The sequence below is a fragment of the Ambystoma mexicanum genome, chromosome 7q, assembly GCF_040938575.1.
Source record: "Ambystoma mexicanum isolate Mex_15411 chromosome 7q, UKY_AmexF1_1, whole genome shotgun sequence".
NCBI lineage: Eukaryota > Metazoa > Chordata > Amphibia > Caudata > Ambystomatidae > Ambystoma > Ambystoma mexicanum.
In genome coordinates this window covers 1017694168-1017714707 of record NC_090941.1, presented here as the reverse complement: position 1 = coordinate 1017714707, position 20540 = coordinate 1017694168, and the positions used below count along the sequence as shown (strand labels likewise).

At 47.6% G+C, this 20540-nt stretch overlaps 1 protein-coding gene across 10 annotated transcripts in view; it reads left to right on the top strand.

Annotated features, from left to right (window-relative positions):
- The window catches only part of ARAP1 (ArfGAP with RhoGAP domain, ankyrin repeat and PH domain 1), a 2533956-nt gene that overhangs the window by 1127374 nt on the left and 1386042 nt on the right, over positions 1 to 20540 (top strand). Inside the window, exon 1 of one of the 10 annotated variants that reach the window (XM_069640271.1) lies at positions 1557 to 1829. The exons of 8 other annotated variants lie outside the window; for them this stretch is intronic. The gene's annotated coding sequence lies outside the window, so the exon portion shown is untranslated. Of the gene's footprint in view, positions 1 to 1556; positions 1830 to 20540 lie in introns of those variants that run through there. One more of the 10 variants, XM_069640272.1, reaches the window with a different exon arrangement.

Genomic DNA, 20540 nt, shown 5'->3' with positions numbered 1-20540 from the left:
GCTTCGTCCCCATATTGTAAGGAACCATTTTGGAGCAGGGAATCATTTGTTGTGTGACCATTGCAAGTTGATGGTGGCATTTAGGGCCTCATTTAGAGTTTTACAGTGCAGTAAAAGTGTGGTGGTAACAGAATTGCCACGTTTGTTGAACAACCAAATTCAAAGTTTACTTTGGACCGCCTGCTTTTCTGCCATAGAAAAGCATCACCGGCTGCAATGTTGCCACATGTGGTAATACAGCATATGGTAGGACCCCTCCCACTCCTGCTTGACATACTGGTAAGAGTTTGGTGGCATTATCCAAGATCATACCACCAAATTCTTAAAATGTCCACAGAAGAGAGCAAAAAGGGGGCTGGCTTTTTCACTGGAAGGACCCATGTGTCCTTTACTGGCCTTTGGTAGAAGACAGTGGCAACATACCAGTGATACCACTGTATGGAATGTGGGTCGTGTAGCTAAGTGTATCGCTGGAGCCTGGGGAACCTGCCTAGCGGGCACTGTAGGCCTTCCGATTTCCAAACGACATGGGCTGTACAGGACCCACCTGCTATAGTGGGTCTGCATGAGTCACCGCCCCAGACCAGATTGGAACCCCTGTGGCAACCTATTGAGTGATTTGCCAGGGGACCAATTATTAGAGCTAGTCGTGAAGGGGACATCTGTGAGTCCCGTAAAGTGTTTCCCCATGGCAAGACAATGATGAGAGACGAGATAGACAGGTCAGCCCCACCATTGGCACGCCTTCATAGGAGAAGGAAAATAACATTGCAAGTAGGGTTATGGAAAGAGTACAGGCCTTCCACATTCCAGTATGGCGTAGGAAATAAGAATCTCTGCCTTCATTGTTCCCCAGAAGGAAGGTTCTTACCGCCAACAGCTTCCAGAGGGGGGGTTAGTATCAGTTGTCGTTATTAGGGTGTTCAACCACTTCATTATAGTAGGAATTTACCTTAACTGAGGAAGAACGAAAGGTTCAGTCTTCAGTCTTGTTTTGAGATTGTTGCATCTTAATTCTTGTGGTTATTATAGGTTATAAGAGTTGAATTGTTGGATTTCAATTCTGGTGGAGATGGTGTCACATTGTATTATTGGTATTGAAGAGGGAGGGTGTGTTGCATTCCAGTAGTGCTCATCTAGGGCACACGGGCGGGCGCCTCCTGCCATTCTTTCCTCTCCACCTCATCCTTACATGGGTTCCAGGTGCTGGAAGGTTGCGGGTGTCCGTTATTCTTCCTCCTACTGGCCGGAGATGCAGGCGCACCGAGCCACTCCTGTAACTCATACATCCTGTTGTGTTATATTATCTGACACGTTTGCACTCAGTAAAAAAAGTGAACGAACTATTTTTTGCATATAATAAACACAAATGTGTTAACTAAATGCCTGTAACACAGCAAACATAGTAAAACGAGTCTGCTTTATTTTCCCCTAGAGACATTTATTTTGAGATAATTGATTGGAGCAAAACCTGTTTGCTACATTGCAGTCACGTAAGCAGCGAAAGTGCTGTTAAATTCATGTGTTGCATGGTGTGTCTAGTATAGGGTATTCATGATTCAGGGCTCTGAAGCGTCTCGTGTGTTTTGCCCAAAAACGCTGGTGCATCACTGGTTTTCTTTCGATACATTCCCGAAAGAATCCTGCTTTTCAATTGTTGCTGGGCGACGGGAAAATTCCAGGCGCCACTGTGATGTCAGCTCAGTAGAATGCCTGTACCCGCCACCCTCGGGAAGCCATTGTTCCTTCAGAAGTACCCAAGAGTGCCGAGTTCACATAAACCGATCCTCTGCAGAGCTCCCAACTTTCCACGCAAGCATCATTGTACGGTAAGCTTATAAAACCAAAGCATCATTGAATTTAACTGGGTGCTAGGTGACTGTTACAGCAAAGAGGGTGGCTGCAAAACAGACGAACAACCACCTTTTGTTAATATGCTGATAGTTCAAGCTGTTTAGCTGTGTCCCATGGAACGCCTCACATTCCCCGTCTAAAACACCAGATTCGAGAAGATGTCTGTTAATGGCGGCTATTTTGTAAAAGATGCCCCTTGGTGTCGCAGAGAATCAGCGAGTGCACGTATATACAACGGTGGATAAACAAAGTAAACATCACGTGTGTGTTTGTTTATATTTTTTAAATGCTGCCTTCTCTTAAAGTGGTAGAATGAATGGCAGCGGAGGATAGTGTCTGGTTTTATGAGTAGCAAAGCCCGTTGTGGTAGGGACCCTGCTGTAGGGAAATGTTGATCCGCTGAGAGTAAGCCCAGAACTAGGCTTATGCAGGGCACCAGAAGTGGTCTCCATTTCCGGCCAGTTCTATTTCCCAAAGGTGCCCGGCCTATTTGGCAGCAGCATCCCTGCCATTCACCGTTTTGCTGTCCGAAATACGACAGGGCCCTTTCGGTTTGGACTGTAACTCCGAGAACTGTAGTGCCTCCGAGGCTATTCTAGAAATATTACTGAACTCCAGGCGAGAATGGGAGACTACAACAGAGACTTTCTGCGGTAGCTTTCTGAAGCCGTTTCAGTCCTGGGCGAATGTGCGGACTATTGATTGATGGGTACCTTTCATTAATAGAAGGGGATTAACTACAGATTTAAGACCCAGGCCGAACGTGGTATTGCGCCCAAGCAACTGAAGAGGAGGGAAACTGAGAACCAAGGATGGATAAATATCTAACAGCGACGAGAGCAATATACATTATATGTGCAGGGACTGTTTGCAGTGCACTAGGGTCTTTCCATTTAGGTAAACGTTTTAATCAAAGTTCAATAAGATTTCGTAGCAAACAGTCAAAATCCGAAACACGAAGTCATTGGTGGCAGAGGTGTAGGCAGGAGATCTAACAAGTGGGGCCTTTATTTGGGCCCACCAAAGTGACATTAACCTTTGTAATTTCCCATGCTGAGTCAGCATTTACAGATTTGGGTGGGCCTTGCTTGCTCAGGCCCTATCCTGTCTACGTCTCTGGTTCTTGGTCTTGCCACTTCCACCAGATTTGCTTGTGTCTGCTGGCTGGCTGTCTAGAGCCACCTCTGGGTTGGCATCATGTTGTTTTGGGGCGCCCCCAGGAGACCAGACAATGACTGAGCCTAGAGACGAGGAGACAAACTGAGTATATTCCAGAAGAAAGGTCTCCCTAAAAGGGAGCCGCACCATCTGCTTCCCGTGTCCCTGAGCAACTGCTGGCTGCTGTCCTGCACGCAGCATGTAACACAGGAGCATTCAAAGGATGCTCATGCGCAACCCGCTGCACGAGGGACAGCAACCCTGCGACCCACAAGGACACATTCATCGTGTGCGTTGCAGTGCACAATGATTATTTACATGTGCGGGTGCAGCCGCAGCACAAGTTACCCTCTAAACAGCTCGCCCTTAACCAAATACCCGTAGCACAAAGTTCTTGAATTTGCTTGATAAGAGTTGCAACCTCGCCCCATGGTTGCAACCTGAACTGACTGTTCACCAACCACACGCAATCCTCTTGCACCCACCGCATGATGACTACCAACCACATGCAGATCACTGCTCAGCTCACGGTTACTTGCTGGACCCCCTCTGGACCACTTGTTTCTCACTCACTTCCGGTCTCCAGCTGTTCCTTTCACCCACCCTGGGGACTTCATTCCTCTGTAAGATGCGACCCGGAACACAATCAAATGGCAAATCTTGGCGCATCGCCCCAATTCTCTATTTCTTCACTCTCGACATCATGCCACTTAAATAGTTGTTTCACACTATTTGGTGCCATCGTCCAACAATACCACTGTACCCATCACCTTCATCACCTTATTTGGAGTGGACAAATATGTATCGTCTGCACCCCTCACCCTCGGGTTCTTTATCCTGACCCAGCTGTCCACACAAACCAGTTTTATTTATTTATTATATTTATTGTACGCCCACACCTTAAGGTATCACAGTTACAGACAAAAGCAAATACAATATTGGTGTTGATCAACGCATTAGGACAATGCAGGTTTGGTTTACATTTCTACATTATATACACTTATGTACATTTATATACAGTAAAGATGTGGAGTTGGTCTGGGATACAAGTATCTGGGATCAACTTAGAACTGATTGGATAACCACGTTTTTAGTAATTTTTTAAATTGTGGGTAGGACGTTTCATTCTTAATGTTCATGGGTAAGGCATTCCAGTGCTTAGGAGCAAGTACTTTGAAGCTGCTGCCCCCTGCTTTTTCTCTTTTGTATCGTGGGATTTCGAGGTTTTCACTGTTATTCGATCTGAGGAGTCTGGTATGGGTTTTCTTGGTGACTGTGTTGAGGAGGTATTGGGAGCTTTGTTGGCGATGCATTTATGGGAAATGCTAAGGGATTTAAAGAGTATTAACAAACGTGAGGAAATTCCAGGACTCTGCGCCAGTTGGTGTAGAATTGTGTGTCTTTTATTGTTTGGTCTTAAAAAGACCCAAACCGAGTATATAAAGTGTGCCCTATATCCTTTAAAGAGTATTCTGGCTTTGATGGGAAGCCAGTGATTTTGTCTCCTGATATTGGAGATATGATCGGACTTTTTTATGCCTAGTGCAGCTCGGAGGGCTTTATTCTGCATGAGTTGGAGTTTGGATAGGTTGCTATTGGAGGTGCCTAGGAAGAGGATGTTACAATAGTCAAGCTTTGATAGCATGAGCGCTCTTGCAAGTGTAATGCAATTTTCTGGTGTCAGGAATTTGCGACTAAGAGAGATAAGTTTGGCTGTGTAGGAGGTAGAGGAGGCTAGGGTATTTACTTGCTTAGACATGGTGAGTGTCGCGTCAAGGTAAACCCCAAGTGTCTTCACTTGTTTAAGTACTGGGATTGTGGTGCCATCAATGATGAACGATGAGTAAACAGGCTGAAGGGAGGCGATTTTGGACGATGATCCTAGTATGAGTATATCTACACACTTCCTACTGTCAAACCACCTCTTATACTTGTCTTGACACTTAGCTGCTCTGCTAATTAACTCCTCTCTATTCACTTTGACTGGACCAGAGGTTCCAAGCCATTCTGGATTCAACTCGTCAATTGGATTCTGCCCTTTAAGCACCACAAAAGGCGTTGCTCCCGTGGTGGAGTGGGGCCTTGTCCTGTATGCCCAAAGCATGTCTCTAATCAATCCTTCCATATTCAAATTGGGCATTTTTGCCAGTTGTAGTGTCCCGTTCACTATTCTATTAAACCTTTCCACCATGGCGTTTTGGTGTGGACAATACAAGAATGTCGTTTCATGACGCACAGCTGCCCTCTTAAGATAGCCAGCCTCTGCGTTGGATCCAAACGGTACTCCATTGTCAGTGAGCTACGCTAAAGTTTCCGTCAAGCAAATCAATCACAGACCTGGCAGTAGTCTCCTCCAACTAACCAATACACGCCCATTTAGAGTAGTAGTCCATCAGGACAAACATGTACTTTTTCCCTTGGTAACATTTTGGTAAGGGGCGAATAATGTCCAAGGCAACTTTCTCCCAACGTCTCATGGGAAACTTTACTGGGAAAAGGGGGGGGCTCGGTTAACACATGTGACTTGTCGCTGGAAGCACACAGTAAGCAATGTCTTAGTAAGGGCTCCACCTCAGTATCCATACCTGGCTACCAATATGGTTCCCTCACCCTCCTTTTTGTGGCATTCCTCCCTAGATGTTTCCTATCTGCAATTTCCAAAATGAAGGTCATCATCAAAATGGGGGTACAATTTTCTCCCACCTGCGCAAGATATCCCCGCCCATCAACAAATCTGTCTTGACTTACTCAAATTGTGTTCTGACACCAGCAGCCCCTTTGGGCCAGCCATGCTCCAATAAGTGACAAACCCTAGCTAATTCAGCATCTGCACACTTCACACCACTTTGCCATGTCTAAAATTCCCTCTTGGCCCATCTGCGCTATCCTGGAACACTCTACTACCTCAATTTTCTCTCCCTCTAAGGGAAGCCGAGACAAACAGTCTGCCACCACATTGCATGTGCCTGGGACATAAATCAGAGAAATTGAATTTGTGCAAGGCAAGGGCCCATCTTTTGATCTTGAGAGAAGCTCCCACGCTTTTTACACTCAAGGCATGGACTAACAGCTTGTGGTCTGTCTTGACAGCAAAGGGCACACCCCAGAGAAAGAACTTAAAGTGATTGATGCCCAGAAACATCCTAGGGCTTCCCTCTCAACGGTGGAGTAATTTTTCACAGCACCCTGTGAAGCCCTAGAGGCGAACGCAACTACACATTCTTTGTCCTCCTGTACTTGCATCACGGCAGCAGCTAACCCTACAATGCTAGCATCAGTCATAACAAATGTTTTGAAGCAGGGATTAACATGCAAAGTATGGGAGCACCCACAATACTCTTCTTTATTAGGCAAATGCCTTTTGACATTTCTCGTCCCAGACAAATTTGGGGTTATGGTGTACTGCTGCTACCCTTTATGGTATTACTCTCCTTCCTGCTGCCTATATTACCTGCCCTAGGTATACAACGTCTTGCCGGCAGTATTGCAATTTCTCTTTGTTGACCTTGTATCCTTTCTCCACCAATAGTCAAATGTGCAAATGAGTAATTTTTCTACACTGCTCTTCTGTTGTGATACACACTAGGAGGTCGTCTACATACTGAATTACTGTGCTCTGTACCTGTAAGTTTCCCAAGTCCATTTGCAGTACCCTATTGAAGATTTCCGGGGACTCGCAATACTCCTTTGGCAAACAAGTGTGTTGAACCTCTGTCCCCTGTAGGTGGATACTGTGAGATACTGGGAGTCGGGGTGCAATGGGTTGTAGAAAAATGTATTCTTGCAGTCTGTTACTGTGAAGTGGGTCGTTCTATTGAGCATATAGCAAAGGATGGTGGCAGGATTGAGGATTTCTGAGAATTCTGCCTCTACAATATTGTTCAATCGGCGTAAATCCTTAACCTTCCTCCATGACAATCTTTTTGCTTTTTTCACTGGGTACACAGCCGTGTTGCATGGGTACTCAAATGGCACTATTACACACTGCTGCCATAATGCTACAACGGTGTAATAAATCCCTTTGTCTGCTTCTTTGGTAAAGGGGTACTGCCTGACCCGGGCCAAGATTGCCCCTGGTTTCCGGTTGATGCAAAATGCCCCTATCCCTTCCAGGAGACCTACTGTCACGACCCATATAAAAAAAAACCCTGGCCACCCCATGGGCCAGGAGGGGCCTTGGATCGGGTCTCAAACAAACTCAGGCATCCTTTGCTGAAGCCCTCTTGGGGCCAGTCCTGGCTGTTGGCGCCAGGCTCATACTTCGTGAGGACTTGTGTTTTGGGACTACTTTATTTCCAGTGCCAGCCAACATGGAGGCACCCACATAGCTTGGTTCCCTTGGAACCAAGCTATGCGGTATAGTGTTTTGGGTGTGGTAGCCTAGGAACTACTTTACCTGGACTACTTTTCTGAAGCCATTTAAACCACACCCGACTTGAAGGACACGCTTCACGTTACTTTGCAATCCTGCAACGTGATGCTCATCGTGTTCAGCTGCACCTGCGAACCTCGGAAGAACAGCATCTGAAAAACAAAAGGACATCGTTAATAGCAGCAGTTTACCTGTGATTCCACCGCTAGCTGCCCTCGGCTCCTGCAAACAGCATCCAAGGAACAGCGAGCCTCCCGGACCAACGGATCTGCAAAAAGGAGAGAAACAGGACATTAGACATTTTACAATTGTGCCGGCAGCTTACCTCACGAGTCGCCCATCGACCAGCATCACCTGGGGACTTCTTGCTCCGGGTGAGCATTGCAACCTACGGGAACAAAAGACAACAGGTTAGCAAAGGCAAGGATCATAGCTCTGCGCATAGCGCCTACTTACCGCATCAAGGTGCTCTCAAAGCACCATCACCTACCGGCGAGTCCCAACTCAGCCAACGTTCCACAGCGAACTTCCGCGCACCTAAGGAGAGAGAAAAGACATTACTTAACTCAAGAAAGGCATACAAGAAAAACAGTAATAAGACCTACCTGAAAGACTCTAAAGGGTCTGCATCAGTGAAGTAACTAGATCGCACTCGTCCACAACGAACAATGCGCCCCTGCCAAGAAGGCAGGACGGAGAGCACACCAAAACCCATAACAAGGTGAGGAAAGGTCCGGGGAGGGGCTGCAGGCATACGGGGTCTAGGGAGGCTCTTACCCCAGTTGCCCAGTCTTGAAAATTGCCCACCTGTATTCCAGGCAGAACTTCTCCGCTGATCGTACCTGGGAGCGGCTGAGAAGGATACCAGAGTCCCCACAGCTGGGTGGCGTCCCCGTGGATACCAGGTGAGCGTAACAGAACGCGAAGCCTGCCAAACCAATCCACCTGGGCGCCATGGAAACATCAGAATTAGACCAATTGGCCCAACTGTTAGGAGAACTGTGTGCCGAGGTTCACTCTGCCAGACAGGAGACTAACGTATCCGGAGAGACTTATTGGTGACTAAAGAGAGTACCGAAGATATCAGCAGGCAAGTCTTGCAATCACAAGCAGGTCAGACACCTCTACCTGGGAACAACCCACTGATGCAAAATCCTACCATGTCATCCACTGTCTCTACTCCGGTACAAGTTGTGTTACCAGGTACAGTTCCTTTGGCACCACCAGAGAGGTTTGCTGGTGAGCCACGAAAATATGCAGCTTTCATGAATCAGTGTCGCCTTCATTTTCTTTGCAGGCCGGGAGCATTCCCAAATGACCAAGCCCGGGTAGCCTTTGTTTTATCATACCTAAGTGGCAGCGCCACAGATTGGCCGGTACCATTGGTGTCCCATGATGATCCTTTATTGCATGACTTTGGGGAATTTCAGAGGGAAATGGAAAAACTTTTTGCTCGCCATACCTGAGAACAAGCTGTGGACAATGAACTCCTTTCCCTCCGACAGGGGAATCAGGATTAGTTAACGTACATCACTACTTTCAACCGATTGGTTGCTGAAGCTAGGTGGCCTGAAAACAAAAGAACCACCTTGTTTCATCGGGGCTTACGAGGCTAATTAAAAGACATTCTAGCTCAAGTAATTAATCCTCCCAGAGATTGTTCTGAATTCATAGACTTGGTTGTGCAACTGGACCAGCGGTTGCAAGACCGAAAAGCAGACCGTTCTAAAATGGACCCTCGCCAGTGTACGTTCGACCTAGAGACAGTGCAACTCGAGTGCAAGAAAATACTGTGGAGCCCATGCAAATCCGAGGGGTACGACCCCCGCTTACAAAACAAGAGTGAGATAAAAGGAGACGACAACAAGTATGTCTGTACTGCGGAAAGTCAGGGCATTTCCTGAAGGACTGCCCAGTGAAACCTCCGAGGAAGATCATTGGAGCCACGGAAAAAGTTGAAGAGATGGAGTGTCAGTCGGGAAACTACCCAGCTTGGCAAACGTAGAGGTCAGTTTGTCGAGTGAGGGAAAAGAGCCACCGACCTCACACTTTGCTATACTGATGATCTTAATTAATAACTAATGATCGTCAAGAATGCATGCCATTGAAGCATATATAGACAGCGGAGCAGTTGGGAATTATATAGATCAGGAACTGGCTGCAGAGATGGGGCTTCCCCTGTGTTCCAAACCGACTACAGACAAGGTAACCACGGTGGATGGGACAGAAATCGCTTCCGGACCCGTAACCCAGCGCACACCCGAGATAACCTTGCTTGTGCCAGGACGGACATCGGGAACTTATTTCGTTCAATCTCATCAAGGCACCTCAATTCCGGCTCATACTAGGGATGCCATGGTTAGTCGCTCACAACCCTTTGATTGACTGGCGGGCAAGAAAATTAACCTTTCCCAGCGACTGCTCCCCAGCCTGTTATTACCAAGAACAGAAACCTGCTTTCAGTATTTCTACGACTCCTGAAGTGGCAACTCTGGGAGTGACCAATACCTTGCCTGAGGAATACCACGATTTCCAGGATGTATTCCAGAAGGACCAAGCAGACACGCTGCCGCCGCACAGGCCCTATGACTGCCAGATCAACCTTGTTCCCGGTTCTCAAGTTCCTTGCGGCAGAATCTATGCTCTCACGGAACCCGAAAACCTTCATCTGAAGGCTTATTTAGACCAGTACCTCGCAAATGGATCAATCCGTCCATCCAAGTACCCTGCAGCTAGTCCTTTGTTCGTCATACCGAAAAAAGAAGGGGACTTAAGAATGTGTATTGACTACCGCGCATTAAACCAGATCACTGTAAAGAACCGTTACCCCTTGCCACTCATCCCTGAAATGCTGGACCAGGTCAAAGATGCCCAAATTTACACCAAACTGGACCTTCGAGGAGCATACCACCTGGTGCGGGTCAGAAGCGGTGACGAATGGAAAACTGCTTTCCGCACCAAATATGGTTTGTACGAATATCAGGTCATGCCCTTTGGGTTATGCAACGCTCCTGCAGCATTTCAGTATTTCATAAATGACGTTTTGAGGGAGTTAATTGATGTCTGCGCCCTAGTGTACATTGATGATATCTTAGTATACTCAACTTCAAAACAGGATCATATCAAGCACGTCCGTTCAGTCCTCTCCAAGCTCCGGGAACATCGTTTATATGCAAAGCTGGAGAAGTGCTTCTTTCACTTCACCGAAGTTGAGTTTCTGGGTTTTACTCTTACTCCAGGAGGCATCAGAATGGACCTGCATAAAGTGGACACCGTTTTGAAATGGCCATCACCAACGTCAGTAAAAGGGGTACAGAGCATGTTAGCCTTTGCGAACTTCTATTGCCGGTTCATACCAGACTTCTCACAGGTCGTACACCCGATCACCATATTGCTACGAAAAAATAATAAAAAATTTGCCTGGACTGAAGAAGCAGAGAAAGCTTTTCCGTAACTCAAGAAAAGGTTCACCTCTGCGCCAATCCTGCAACATCCTCGCCCAGATCTTCCTTATATCGTGGAAACAGACGCTTCCAGTATAGCGATGGGAGCTATCCTCTCACAAAGAGATCCAGAAACAGGCCAGCTACATCCAGTGGCCTTTTGGTCGAAAACATTCTCTCCCCCAGAGATGAATTATGCCATCACGGACAAAGAACTCTTGGCGATCAAATCCGCCTTTAAGGCCTGGCGGCACTACCTTCTGGGGGCCAGACACACCATTACAGTTATCACGGACCACCGAAACCTGCAATACCTTAAAACAGCTAAAGCCCAGTCTTCACGCCAATGGCAGTAGGCCCTTTTCTTCGCCGAATACGAATATGTCATCACTTTTCGACCAGGGGTCAAGAATGGAAAAGCTGACGCACTCTCTCGTACAGGCACTGATGACTTGGTATATACGCCCCCAGACCCAGTCCCCATCATACCGGAAGACAAACTCTTGTGCCTCACTACAGCCTTAACCCAAGTTGAACTGAGGGATAAGATTCAACGAACCATGAACCCAGATGCCTTCCTCGCATGGCAAGCACAAGGAGAACAATATTCCATTAAAGATCACTTACCCTTTTTTAAGGATCGGTTGTATGTACCCACCAAGGACTTACAGCAACAAATTGTTTCAGGTTCCCTGATCAAAGGACACCCTGGAATCACCAAGACTCTAGCCAAGGTAAAACAGAACTTCTGGTGGCCTGTCTGGCGTAAGGATGTCATCCAATATATTCAGTCCTGCGGAGTCTGTGCGCAAAGCAAGTCGCAAAAACAAAAACCAACCGGTCTTCTGCAACCTTTGGACATTCCTCCCACTCCATGGCACACTCTTTCCCTCGACTTCATCACTGACATACCTCCCAGCCAAGGGTTTAACACCATCCTCGTAGTCATGGACTTATTCTCAAAAATGGCACATTTTATTCCACTCAAGGGCCTCCCTGACGCATCTACGCTAGCCAAAGTGTTCCTGGATGCTATTGTCAAACTCCATGGCTTTCCATCAGTCCTGATCTCCGACCGAGGTAGTCAGTTCGTCTCCAACTTCTGGAGAAAGTGTTGCGCAATGGCACACATTGAAATCCGGCTATCAACTAGCCATCACCCTCAAACAGACGGTCAAACCGAGAGGACCAACCAGACCCTCGAACAATACCTACGGTGCATGTTGCATCATGAACTAAGAGACTGGAAAGATTTACTTTGGATAGCCGAGTACGCATATAATAATTCCTTGCATTCAAGTACTGGACAAACACCCTTTTATACCCTTTATGGTAGACATCCACGTACCTCAGAGCTGGATCTCCCAACCAGTTTGGAAATGCCAGCAGTAAAAACCCTTCACACCAACATCACTCAAGCTTTCAGAAGGGCCAAAGAACATCTTACTCAAGCCAAAGAAAAACAAAAGCAATTTGCTGACCAACGCCGGAAAAAGGCCCCTGACTATCAGGTAGGAGACAAGGTCTGGCTGGCCGCCAAATTTGTACCTATTAAAGGAACCCGGACCTTTCAACCCAGGTACTTAGGGCCTTACACCATCAAAGCAATTATTAATCCGGCGGCCGTCAAATTGGATTTACCAGCTAACCTACAAATCCATCCGATAGTCCATGTGTCCCTTCTAAAACCGATGCATCCTGGTACACGGATTGGGACACCACCAAAACCCATACTTATTGACGGGGAACCAGAAATCGAAGTCAGAAGCATCTTGGACTCCAAGTACTCAAGGGGGCAAGCTTTACTATCTAGTGGATTGGAAAGGATACAGACCCCAAGATAGGTCCTGGGAACCTTGTGAGAACATTCATGCACCACGTCTGATCAAAAAATACCATCGAAACTTCCCAACTAAGCCTGGGCCGGACACAAGGAACACCTTCAGAGGGACCTTGGGGGGGGGGGGGAGTTCTGTCACGACACATATAAAAAAAAACTGGCCATCCCATGGGCCAGGAGGGGCCTTGGATCGGGTCTCAAACAAACTCAGGCATCCTTTGCTGAAGCGCTCTTGGGGCCAGTCCTGGCGCCGTTGGCGCCAGGTTCATACTTCGTGAGGACTTGTGTTTTGGGACTACTTTATTTCCAGTGCCAGCCAACATGGAGGCACCCACATAGCTTGTTTCCCTTGGAACCAAGCTATGCGGTTTAGCGTTTTGGGTGTGGTAGCCTAGGAACTACTTTACCTGGACTACTTTTCTGAAGCTATTTAAACCACACCCGACTTGAAGGACACGCTTCGCGTTACTTTGCAATCCTGCAACGTGACGCTCATCGTGTTCAGCTGCACCTGCGAACCTCAGAAGAACAGCATCTGAAAAACAAAAGGACATCGTTAATAGCAGCAGCTTACCTGTGATTCCACCGCTAGCTGCCCTCTGCTCCTGCAAACAGCATCCAAGCAACAGCGAGCCTCACGGACCAATGGATCTGCAAAAAGGAGAGAAACAGGACATTAGACATTTTACAATTGTGCCAGCAGCTTACCTCACGGGTCGCCCATCGACCAGCATCACCTGGGGACTTCTTGCTCCGGGTGAGCACCGCAACCTACGGGAACAAAAGACAACAGGTTAGCAACGACAAGGGATCATAGCGCTGCGCATAGCGCCTACTTACCGCATCAAGGCGCTCTCGAAGCACCATCACCTACCGGCGAGTCGCAACTCAGCTAATGTTCCACAGCGAACTTCCGCGCACCTAAGGAGAGAGAAAAGACATTACTTAACACAAGAAAGGCATACAAGAAAAACAGTAATAAGACCTACCTGAAAGACTCTAAAGGGCCTGCATCAGTGAAGTAACTAGATCGCTTTCGCCCACAACGAACAACGCGCCCCTGCCAAGAATGCAGGACGAAGAGCACACCAAAACCCATAACAAGGTGAGGAAAGGTCCGGGGAGGGGCTGCGGGCAGACGGGGTGTTGGAAGGCTCTTACCCCAGTTGCCCAGTCTTGAACATTGCCCACCTGTATTCCAGGCAGAACTTCTCCGCTGATCGTACCTGGGAGCGGCTGAGAAGGATACCAGAGTCCCCACAGCTGGGTGGCGTCCCTGTGGATACCAGGTGAGCGTAACACCTACATAGTTGGGACTACTGGCCCATTACTCTCTAGGCAACTTTTCCAAATCTTTCCTCATCTGTGGTGGCAGTGTCTTAGCGTGGAGCACGGTAGGGGGCACTTCTCTCTGCTCGATAATTATCTGACAACGTATACTCGTCTCGGGAGGATAGCTTGGACACAACGCGCTGGCCTTGGAAACAAGACGACGTGAAACAACACAGGTTTCGATCCCCAGGTCCGCGCTTAGAAACCTCTCGATATTAAGAACGTTATATATTACCCTTTGACCCTCCTTTAGCCACCCCCCCACCATCCTTCTCGTCCTTTCCTCTTTTCTCCCCTGACGAGGTCGCTAGACAAATCTGATCTATGAAAGCCTCGTCAAGACAGGTTCATCCCTGTTCCTCTAAAACCATCAAGGACCACATTGACACCCTCGCTCTGGTCCTTGCTGATTTCTACGACCACTCCTTTGCCTCAGGATCCTTCCCCTCCCCTCTGAAGCACTCCTTTGTGCATCCTCTTCTCAAGAAACCCACAGCTGATCCTTCTTGTCCAGCTAACTATCGCCCAATTTCCATTACTCCCTTTCTTGGCAAACTCCTGGAAATGTTGGCCATCTCTGAGCTTAACCTTCATTATAATTCTGTTGGCTGTCTCCATGACCACCAGTCGGAGCTGCCAGAAGCATGGAAACTGCTCTCCGTGAAGATCTGCTCTCCAACCTTGACTAACATTCTCTCTGTCCTCATCCTCCTCATCCTCCTCGTTCTCTTCTGCCTTCGACACGGCCAACCATACCATCCTGCTCAACCGTCTCTGTGAAAACCTGGGTATCACTGATCAGGCTCTGGCCTGGCTGACCGCTTTCCTCTCAGATCGACCCTCCCAGTCCAACTTGGGTCCTTCCTTTCATCTATCTTCCTCTCTACCTGTGGTGTTCCCCAGGGGTCTAACCTCTCGCCCTGGCTTTTCAACCAATACCTGGCAACTCTCGCCCACTGCATTGCCACTTTCTGCTCAAATTTCCAGTGCTACGCTGATGACACTCAACTCATTTTCAGGCTGCCCTCTGCCACCTCCTCTCCCTCTCTCATCTCTGATTGCCTAACTGCCATTCAAGATTGGTGTGCCGCCAATGATCTTTGTCTGAATGCCAGCAAGACGGAGTTCCTCCTCATCGGCACACCTTCACCATCCTTTCCCCACACTCTCCGGCCGGCCTCCCTTGGCCCTCCTCCTACCCCCACCTGCTAGGCTAAGAACCTCTGGATCATCTTTGACTCCACCTTTTCCTTCTCCGCCCACATCTCTGAGGTCTCTAAAAAGTCAAATTTCCGACTGCACCTCCTCAGAGGTACTCTGCCTTTCCTTGCCCCAGAAGCTCATGGTACCCCAAGCTCTGGTTCTCTCAAGCTTGGGCTATTGTAACAGCCTCTTTCTAAATCTTCCTGCCTCTACTCTCTGCCCTCTCCAACTAATCCAGAACAAGACTGCGAGACTTGTCCTTGGCCTCACGCCCTGGGATCGTATCTCTCCAGCCCTGAAACCTCTCCATTGGCTCCCAGTGGATGCAAGGATAAAATTCCAAACCCTCTGCATTGTCCACAAGGCTTTCTGGGGCCTGGGTCCAAAATACCTTCAGCTATCTCTCCGCAAATACCTCCCCTCTCGAGCTCTTCGCTCCTTTACCTCCAACTCCCCCAGGGTCGCTCGTTTTTCAAAGAAACGAGCTGGGGGTAGATCTCTGTCTTCGGCTGGGGCCTCCCTCTGGAACAACCTCCCTGCCACTCTAAAACTTGAGGAGAACCATCTCCGGTTCCGGAAGCACCTCAAGACCTTCCTTTTGTCTTCTGCCTTCGCTCCCCTTCTCCCCTGCTGATCTGTTCTCTCTTGGCACCGTGCACCTGGCCACCCTCTGTCCTCCGTGCCGAGGTACCTGCTCATCCTGCCACCCTCCCGCACTGCCTCCGGGCCACCCCTTGCACTGGGGTCTGTATCTGTACCCATACAGCCCCCCCTTTTTCTTCCTGCACTTATCAGACCTACCCTGTCTGCTGCCTTAAACCTAGCACTTGCAAATTGCTGGATGCACTAAAACTGTTTGTTGCCTTTATTATTTATTTATTGTTATTTATCTGTTTCTCCTCTACTTTGCTCTTTCCACTTCTCCCCCTTCCATGCACATTTCTCCTCCCCATGCACTTGTTCTCAATGTCACTGGGCCTAGTAAGATCGCTGTTTTGTTCTCCTCTGTTCCCCTCCCCTCCCTTGCCTTGTCACGCTCTGAAACACTTGTGTACGAGCGCAATAGAAATAAAATATATCATATCATATCATACAATATTGTTCAATCGGCGTAAATCCTGAACCATCCTCCATGACAACCTTTTTGCTTTTTTCACTGGGTACACAGCCGTGTTGTCTGGGTACTCCAATTGCCCTATTACACACTGCTGCCATAATGCTACAATGGTGTAATAAATCCCTTTGTCTGCTTCTTTGGTAAAGGGGTACTGCCTGACCCGGGCCAAAATTGCCCCTGGTTTCAGTTTGATTCAAAATGCCCCTATCTCTTCCAGGAGACCTACATAGTTGGGACTACTGGCCCATTACTCTCTAGGCAACTTTTCCAAATCTTTCCTCATCTGTGGTGGCAGTGTCTTAGTGTGGAGCACGGTAGGGGGCACTTCTCTCTGCTCGATAATTATCTGACAAAGTATACTCGTCTCGGGAGGATAGCTTGGACACAACGCGCTCGTCTTGGAAACAAGACGACATGAAACACAGGTTTCGATCCCCGGGTCCGCGCTTTGAAACCTCTGGATATTCAGAACGTTATAAATGACCAATTACAATTACAATATACTAATTTGAAACACCATCTATCCTGTGTCAGCAATGTCTCCGAACAATTGCTCATCAGACACCTCTCGCAATTGCTCTGCTCAGTCAATAAATGGAACTGCACACCATTTGATGTCATACTCGTCTGTGCCAGACAGTATTACTTTGTCTGCCTTAGTGATTGCTGCGTCCAAATCATGTGATAATGGTGTCTGGTACTACCTCCTGGTAGACGGCTGGCCTGAATAGAAATTATGCAGGTATGCTTAGTGTTTTGTTGTCAATCCTGGGCACACAATCTAACAGAACTGCTACTGCATAGAAGAACACATTTGGGTGGAGTGACACGCCTCACAGGGCACTGTGACAACAAAGTGCGTGTATTACTGCAGTATCTCTAGCATGGTATGTGCCTGGGTTGGAACACAGTATGGCAGTATGGCCACCTCAGTAAATGAAATGGTCATGTTCAACTTCCTCATGATGTCCCTGCCCAGGACATATCTTGTGAATACAATAAAGGTGCTGGAAATTCTTATGTTCCTATGGGGATGGGTAAATCTTCAGTGAAAGGAACCGATACAACAGCCCCAGGGAATCCCTGAGTGTCCATTATTTCACCCGACAGGAAACTTCCCTTCCCTAATGCAAGACTTGGTAGCTCCTGTGTCGACCATGAAAGAAAATATTTGATCCCCTTCACTCACACTCAGGATTCTGCTTCCTGGTCTGAAGTTGATAGTGTGCTGTCCTATTGTGGATAAACATCCGTCCCTGGGAGCGGGAAAGCATTACCCCATCACACTTGCCCCTGTGTAATGAGTTTTCATGCCCTGGTTTTTTATCCCTTGGCTGGGCAGGCGCCTGCTGCCTGTGTGCCTGAGGGCGATTTGGCGCTGGGTATTGTATTGGCCATGACTGCATGGAACCTGGGGTAGATGGGGTAACTGGGGGCTGCATCTGGGAAGGTGAGTGGTGTGATGAATTCGATGATGTCCTGATCCTGACTCTGGGGTGCTTTTATGAGGGAGAACCATCTGTGGGGAGGTGACCCTCGGTGAAGTGGGGTGACATAATTGATTAGCGAAAGTCACATGCCCTCTTGTCCCTTTTAGGGACATACCCACCATTTCCCATGCCTTAATGGCATATTGTGACATTCTCCCTCAACCCTGTATCAGACCTACCTTAAACACCCCCCCCCCCCCGGTATGACACAAAGAACGATATACCAGTCATTGAGATTAGGAGGAAGCAAGGAGCAGTAATCATCACTCCCAAAAGGATCTCATACCAATTCCTCCAGCATCACATAAGGGATGATGTGATCGCCACTGGAGCGAGGAAGAGAAATCGAGCAATGAGGATCAGGAAGACAGGCGAGCCCACAGACGGTGTAGTCTTTGGAAACCCTAAAATCAGCCCAGGACCTTTAAAACTGCTGCCGCGGCAGCTGAGAGAGAGGTGTAGCAGGGAGAGCTGCAGAGGCTGGAGGACACAGCATCCTGTGCGAATTGCAACCGGCATTGCGAGAAGGTGAATGGTGCGGGAGATGATGGCGGAGCACAGCCAAACAGCAGCGGAGGAAGCAGGAAGGCAGACTGCTCATCGCCTGTGAGCAAGAGGCAGCAGGAACATGTACCGAGTTGGCAAAGCCACAACGGTTGATAGGCCGAATTCCGAGCCATTAGCCTGGGAGCAAAAAAAACCAAAGAAGAGCGGAAAACACTAACAGCACCCGGCAAGCCCAGGGACGTTAACAGGGTTACAGGGTTGCCTGAATGTGTGCGCTGTGTGAGAGAAAAAAACAAAAGTAATGAGAAGGTATACCTGCAAGCTGTAACATAGAAGGGTCGCTGAACCCACACTTTGAGAAAGAAAGAGAAACCAGAGTAAATTAGAATGAATTGGGCGAAGTGGCAAAAACCCATTGTATGAAAGAATTAACAATTGTTAAGATGAACACTGTAAAAATAGAAACGATACGCCAACACTGGCCCAAAGTTTTTTCTTGGATAAAAGGAAGAATAATTATAAACAAATGTCTGAAAGTCCTGGTAAGAGAATATACTGGGTGAAGACAAATGCTTACAAGTAAATGTGCGAAAGTCCTGGCAGGAGAGTACAACAGGCCCATGCAAGGGTATCTATAAGTGATAAGACACTCAAGGAGGGCACCTACCCTTGAGTTTATGAACTGTGAAAATCTTAAGGAAGAACCATACCTTTAAAATTCATATTTGTGGTAACAAGAATCCCTAATCATGCCCTTAGGATTCTGAGTTGTATGTTAAAGAAGAGGAGAAACCTGGGGAAGGGAAGTACTGTCCCTGAGTACTATGAACATTGTCTGTGCAGAACCTTTTTGTTGGAGTTGAATCTTTTTGTTGGAATTGAACACTTGAACACTTTTCAAGTGTCAAAGACTATCCCCTTTACACCTTAAATGTTTCGAGTGTGAGGGCCAGAAAAGGATTACGGACACATGACATATTTTGTTGTACATCTTGACAAAGGACAGACCCATTTGTTTTTGGGTGAGGTAGGGAAAAAGCTCCTAGAATAGGGATAGTGAGGCATTTCCCACCACATTCTGTTTCAATAAAAGTATATGGCCAAAACCATGAGTCCTCTGTGTTCGCACCTCATTCCTGGCTCCTCACAGTGGTAAGAGAGCCGATACATTGGAATGTTAGGGTGGTAGGGCATGGGTTGCCTACTTCTGCATTCTCAATCAAGATGTCCTATCTTCCCACAAGACCAACACTGCCCTCCAAACCTAGGTCTCATTCATCCCCATCCACCCCACTACCTCTTTGTAATCTCGCCCTTTGGCTCTAGAAACCTCCCATCTCTCTTCTGCTATTGGCCCGTCCCTGCAGGGAGTTCTTTCCCTGCTGGCCTTCCGTGGTGTTAGTAATCACTGCTCCTTCCATTTTGAATTTTGCTTCTGCCTTTTATGTTTGCTCTACTCTCCCCTTCTCCTTTTGTTGCCTTACTCTACATAGCCAGGCCTGTGGCTCAGTGGACTAATGCATCAATGCATGCGCTACAGGGACCTGTGTTTGACCTCATGGTCATAGGTTCGAATTCCGGCAGGTCCACTGAGCACTTCATCCTTCCGAGGTCGATAAAATGAGTACCATTAAGTTGCATAACAATATACATATGTTATTTGTCAATAGCACCAAGATGCCCCTCTGGTGGTGAACATGCGCACTACAAATACACCTGTTATGTTATGTTACATTAGTGGACTATGTGTGCCAGTATTTCGTGCCATGCCTTTGCTTCAATGCCAACTACCTTATTCAAATCGGCACACACTTTTGTGGGAAGACCCTTGAACAACAAGTAATAAAAGACAGCTACTTCCTATCGACATCCTATTTGTAACTGAAACATGGCTAAACGACAACTACAAGATCACCCTCAACAACTGCCTGCCTGAAAACTTCAAATGCAGCCAAGCAAACAGGATAACTAAAAGAGGGGGGACTGGCAATCATCCACGAGGAACACCTGGCTATTAAACTGGAATATCCATTAACCATCGATAAATGTGAATCCTTGATACTACGCCTATCAGTAAACCCCAAAAACAAACCTGAAATTCATACTGATATACAGACCACCAACCTACGATGCAACCTTCGTAGTCACCTTTACGGAAGCAATCACCATCCTAGCCATCAAGCACAATCATCTGATCATCCTCGGAGACTTCAACATCTGGTTC